The sequence below is a fragment of the Theropithecus gelada genome, chromosome 10, assembly GCF_003255815.1.
Source record: "Theropithecus gelada isolate Dixy chromosome 10, Tgel_1.0, whole genome shotgun sequence".
Classification (NCBI taxonomy): Eukaryota; Metazoa; Chordata; class Mammalia; order Primates; family Cercopithecidae; genus Theropithecus; species Theropithecus gelada.
The window spans coordinates 76,082,433-76,088,657 of NC_037678.1; the positions used below are offsets into that span (position 1 = coordinate 76,082,433).

The window sequence follows — 6,225 nt, forward strand, 5'->3', positions numbered from 1 at the left end:
TTTTTGAGACGGAGTCTCGCTCTGTCGCCCAGGCTGGAGTACAGTGGCCGGATCTCAGCTCACTGCAAGCTCCGCCTCCCGGATTTATGCCATTCTCCTGCCTCAGCCTCCCGAGTAGCTGGGACTACAGGCGCCCGCCACCTCGCCCGGCTAGTTTTTTGTGTTTTTTAGTAGAGACGGGGTTTCACCGTGTTAGCCAGGATGATCTTGATCTCCTGACCTCGTGATCCGCCCGTCTCGGCCTCCCAAAGTGCTGGGATTACAGGCTTGAGCCACCGTGCCCGGCCCAAGTCCCTGCTTTCTCTAACACTCCCCTTGTCAGCTGGAGCTGTGCCTTTACCCTTTTCCACGTTCCCTCTGAGTGATCCTGGCATTGGCTTGGATTTTCGAGACATTTTCTGCTGTCTGCTTTTTCAAGGCTCCCTCTGAAGTTGATCTTACCTTTAAAAAAAAAAATAGCACAGAAGAGTGAAGATCTCAGAACCAGATAGCCCAGGTTCAAACTCCAGCCCTTCCACATCCGCTGTGCGACCTTGGGGGAACTATTTAACCTCTCAGATTCTCAGTGTTTTCATATGTGAAATGGGAATAATTGCTCCTGCTTCATGGGCATCATGAATATTCAACCAAATAACCCCAGCAAATTGTTTGGCAAGTGTCTGACACATAATACATGCTTTATAAATGTTAGCTTTTGTCACAGGTCAGGTTCCCCAGAAGCAGAGCCTGAGAAGGAAATTCTAGAGCTGTCATGTATTGGGGCGGGGCGTACAGGAGAAACCAAATGGGAGCAATAGGCAGAGGATGATGCCAAGCAAAGATGTGGATTCCACTGGAGCCGGTTCTCAACTGGATCCCAGGAAGCTCTGTTGTGTGACACACACTCCAGAGTTTGTCCCTCCTGGAGGTAAGGGGGCTAGCTTTCCATACCCTGCACACTAGCTGTGCATTAGGAGAAGCAGGACCTCTTGCCCAGGGGTCATCCTCTGGAAAGGGCTGCAGAGATATGTGAGATGCTGGCCACAGCCAGTAAAAGAGATTCCCAGGGATCTGGCTGGGGGGATCTGCTACAGGGGTTTAGCCACAGCTCATTCTTTTTATTACTTATTGATTTTCCCTGCATTCCCATGTTGAAGGGAAGGGCAAGTACTCCACAATCCAATCTCATATCTACACTCCCTTGGGCTGGCCCTGGACCTACATCCACACGTTGAGGACCTTCCAGGCTGTCATTTCCCCACAATCTCACTGTTCTCCAGGGCAGTGCCGCCAAGGCATCTGACTGCTTCCTAGCCCATCAAGATAGGAGAAAGAAGAGGGGCTTATGTGCAGCAAGTTGGCAGCCTGTCTGGAAGCAGGAGGCTCCTCTTAGCCTTCGTACTGCTGTGCTTGAGAGGAAATCTGTTTCTCAATAAAACAAACTTTCTCCATCTGAATGGCCAGCTGAGGTCCACTGCATACATTGTGCTGGGCTTTCTTCTTAAACTCAGAAAGGTCTTGGGATGAAGTGGAGCATGTCAGAGGCAGTGGGCCAGAGTGGTAAAGTATGTAGAACTTGGAGAGACAGAAGACCTAAGCTCCGGCACGGCCCCTTGCATGGGAGTCTTTGGGAAAATCCTTTAATGTCTTTGAACTTCAGTTTCTTCATCCATGCACTGGGTGTAATACCACCTACCTCATGAAGGCTTTATAAAAATTAAACAAGAGGATGAATTTGAAACTACCTGATACAAAATAAATGTCAATTGCCTCAGAACTAATGGATATATCATTGTGACAATATGTTTTCTAAAAGTGGGATTGTATCAGGCTTGATGGTGGTTTATCCCTGTAATTCCAGCACTTTGGGAGGCTGAGGAAAGAGGATCATTTGAGGCCAAGCATTAGAGACCAGCCTGGGCAACATAGTGAGACCTCATGTCTACAAAAAATAAAAATACATTAGCTGGGTGTGGTGGTGTATGCCTATAGTCTCAGCTAATCAGAAGGCTGAGGCAGGAGGGTTGCTTGAGCCCAGGAATTTGAGGTTGCAGTGAGCTATGATTGCACCACTGCACTCCACACTGGGTTACAGAGCAGAAGAATATAAGTGAAATCTAAAACTGAGATTGTAGGCCTGGTGTGGTGGCTCACACCTGTAATCCAAGCACTTTGGGAGGCCAAGGCAGGTGGATCACTTGAGGTCAGGAGTTTGAGACAAGCCTGGTCAACATGGCAAAACCCCATAAAAATACAAAAATACAAAAAATTAGCCAGGTGTGGTGGCACACACCTGTAATTTCAGCTACTCTGTAGGCTGAGGCAGGAGAATCACTAGAATCCAGGAGGTGGAGGTTGCAGTGAGCCAAGATCACACCACTGCACTCCAGCCTGGGCAACAGAGAGAGACTCAGTCTCAATTAAATAAATTAAATAAATAAATAAATAAATAAATAAATAAATACTAAAAATAAAATCAAGATTGTAAATAAACTTGATCAGGTCCAAAGAAAATAGAGTTTTCCTTCATCTTCGCTTATACTTAGATAGCACACCGTCTCTATGTGAGTTACTCATTGCCTGAGGCTGGGTTCCCCAAGAAGTAGATGCCAAGTCAAGGATTCATGTACAAGTGGTTTATTTGAGAGGTAATCCTTGGAAACACTGCAAGTGGGGAATGGAAAAAGGGAAGGAAAGGTAGCCCAAAACGGCTGTGTTAGCATGTTTATTGCATGGGCAACTGGAGCTTCACTCTGCTTGGGGGGCCCCTGGATGCCAGAGTAGAACATATTCCTCAGGGTTATCCTGCCTGCAGGGTGAGGGAGCTGGGGAATTTATACACCAATATCTGTCCATCACTGGTTAAGGACAGCTCCCAAAGACTGTACTTTCCTAATGGTTCCAACCTGCTGAGTGCATAGGCTGAGTGGGCTTCCGAACATGCTGGTCCCATCTCCTAATGATGAGAGGTGGAGGCACAGGAGAAGGCAAACAAATGGCAAAGACACTTAAATACGTGAGAAAATGAGTCCAACCTGAACTTTGATTTTTCTGGGTGGCCCACTCATGCCACTAACTACAATATCTTCATTTCATCTGCTTTTACAAAGACAGACAATTCCAAGCAGCCAAGCCTAACAAGTAACTCATCTTAGCCTCCGGATTCAGAGCACTGGTGGCCTCTCCACCTCCAACTGACACCAGAAAACATACAAATACATCTAAGTATGCTTTGGGTATTTGTTTTTCTAATTGCAAATATTATACCATAACTTAGTTTGAAGGCCTTGTGAAGAATATGCCAGAAACATCTAATATTAGCCTAACATTATCCCTAAAAACTAGTGCAATCTTTTTTTAACAGAAGAGTGTGCATATAAACATCAAAAGATGTGATGAGAGTAGTTTCAACTTCTAACTAGAGAAATTATAGAGATATTTCATGAAAGAGGTACTTTATCAGCTCATCTTGAGTGAATGTTAAAGAAGAAGATATGGCTATTATCTCCAGAGTCCACTGTCTCAGAGATGCAGCCCAAAGTTATAAGACTGAGTGCCTTGAGGTAGGGAATAGGAAGCAACAGGGTCTCCAGGCTCACTGAGGTGTACTGACCTGCCATGCAATTCCTACATCAGCAAAGATCCTCTGTCCATGGTTACAGGACCCCTGGATTTGCTATGCCTATCCTGATGGCTTCCTACATGAGACCATCCATTCACACTTGGCCCTTATCCAGGCCTGAAATTCTCCCCAGCCACACTCCACCCACTTACGTCTATCACCTAGCTCAAAGCCAGTAAAGCTCATCTCTGAACCAACAAAAATTTCCTTTATCCCATCAAAACGTCCTTAATATCTATCTTGAAGTCATGCAGCACGATCTTACTTTGCTGACATTGTTTCCTTCTTCTGTGGATTCCCAAGAAGAGTACAGATTCTTTAGGGGATAAGAGCTGGAATTTCAGTTGCTTCTTTTTTTTTTTTTTTTTTTTTTTTTTTTTTTTTTTTTTTNTCTCTGCTCACTGCAACCTCCAACTCCCTGGTTTACGCCATTCTCCTGCCTCAGCTTCCCAAGTAGCTGGGATTACAGGCACACACCACCACTCCCAGCTAATTTTTGTATTTTTAGTAGAGACAGGGTTTCACCATGTTGGCCAGGATGGTCTCAATCTCCTGACCTCATGATCCACCTGCCTCGGCCTCCCAAAGTGCTGGGATTACAGGCGTGAGTCACTGTGCCCGGCCTCAGCTTCTTTTATATCCCACACAGCACCCAGCACAGAGCAGAAAGCTAAGCGCATCGACCCAGTGACTGACTGATTGAATAAATGAATACATGCTGTCTCACTTGTAGAAGCCCAGATTCCTCCTTCTTGCGACTCCCACACACACTTAGGAGATTCTATTATGTCTTAAAAGAAGTTACATCTCCATTAGTGTCAAAGCAACATTACATTAGTGGCTCAACGTGATCAGGCATGAATTTCTTTGTTTTCCCACTCACCTGAAAGCCCAAGTACTCCAGAGCTTGCCTGCACCATAAAAAGGCAAAGTACAAAATTGTTGAAAAGAGATATGGCGCCGGGCGCGGTGGCTCAAGCCTGTAATCCCAGCACTTTGGGAGGCCGAGGCGGGTGGATCACGAGGTCAGGAGATCGAGACCATCCTGGCTAACATGGTGAAACCCCGTCTCTACTAAAAATACAAAAAACTAGCCGGGCGTGGTGGCGGGCGCCTGTAGTCCCAGCTACTCGGAGGCTGAGGCGGGAGAATGGCGTGAACTCGGGAGGCGGAGCTTGCAGTGAGCCGAGATCGCGCCACTGCACTCCAGCCTGGGCGACAGAGCAAGACTCCGTCTCAATAAAAAAAAAAAAAGAAAAGAGATATGGCGGGTTTACGAGAATATCCTTCAGATGTAGCAGAAACAATCCAGGTGGTAAACACTTCTGATTCTTCAAAGAAAACGGAAGAAAGGGATCCCTACCGTCTATTTTGAATCTACCATTTTTTGTTTCTGAGTGTCTTTTAAATCTATTCAAAATCCTTTAAGGACATTTCACCATGCATGGGAGAAGTTCATGGCTCCTCAACAAATTGCAAGAGATCTTTTATAGGCTGGACTCTGCCTCGTTCTCCAAACTCGCCTGCCATAAACCTGACGTGCTCCACATTGCCAGACTCTTTCAAGCCCTTCCCCGCCCTGTGGAGAATCCCTACTCACACCTCAGGACTAGCTCAGACATGGTCTCCAGGAGACCTTTTCTAAGATCCTATGTGAGGGAACTAGCCCCCTTAGCACCTTGGGACATAATTATTTACTTTCATGTACATGTCCCGTAGTGAACCATGAGCACCTCCAGACCTTACCCTGTGTTTGCTCTCCTCTCTACAGCTGGCACCCAATCTTGCCAGGCTGTCTCCAGGGACTCGAGCCCTTGGAATGGGGTCCTGGATGCTTTTCCACCCACCTGACTTCTAAATTCCACTAAGATCGGCCGGGCGCGGTGTCTCAAGCCTGTAATCCCAGCACTTTGGGAGGCCAAGACGGGCGGATCACGAGGTCAGGAGTTCGAGACCATCCTGGCTAACATGGTGAAACCCCGTCTCTACTAAAAAATACAAAAAACTAGCCGGGCGAGGTGGTGGAAGCCTGTAGTCCCAGCTACTTGGGAGGCTGAGGCAGGAGAATGGCGTAAAAACCCGGGAGGCGGAGCTTGCAATGAGCTGAGATCCGGCCACTGCACTCCAGCCTGGGCGACACAGCAAGACTCCGTCTCAAAAAAAAAAAAAAAAAAAAAAAAAATTCCACTAAGATCCTGTCCCATTCTCTTGGAAACACCAGAACTTACTCTGACATGCCCTGTGGAAGCTATTTCTCCACCACTGTTCAAACCCACTCCCAGACCTAGCCTTCCCTGAGGAGAGCGTCTCAGCCAAATCCAGCTGCCTCTTGCTCAAATTTCCTTGCCGGGGGCCGCTGGCCTCATCCTGTTAAGTCTTCTTAGAGCCACAGGAAGAATCAATATTCCAGTGTCAGCCAGCAGGGGGCAGTGTGGAAATACACACACTAGGCCCTTTTTTCAAAGGGTCGGCTTCCCTGAGGGTGTCTGTCTGTGCCTCCACGGAGCATGGCTTGGGCTATTCCTCCAGTCCTATGGGCAGGTGGAACCTTCTTTTACGCTTCATTTCTATTAAATGAGAACATTCTCAATTCACTAACTGGATTGTTGGAAAGGCAGCAAGCT

The 6,225-nt window shown here is 47.0% G+C and overlaps 1 long non-coding RNA gene across 1 annotated transcript in view; it reads right to left on the reverse strand.

The window, feature by feature from the left end:
• Nucleotides 1-5,407, reverse strand: part of LOC112633549 — an 11,815-nt gene extending 6,408 nt beyond the window's left edge. The window contains exon 1 of the long non-coding RNA XR_003121546.1: nucleotides 5,348-5,407. This is a non-coding gene — a long non-coding RNA (uncharacterized LOC112633549). The remainder of the gene's footprint in view (nucleotides 1-5,347) is intronic.
• Between the last annotated feature and the right edge of the window lie 818 nt (nucleotides 5,408-6,225).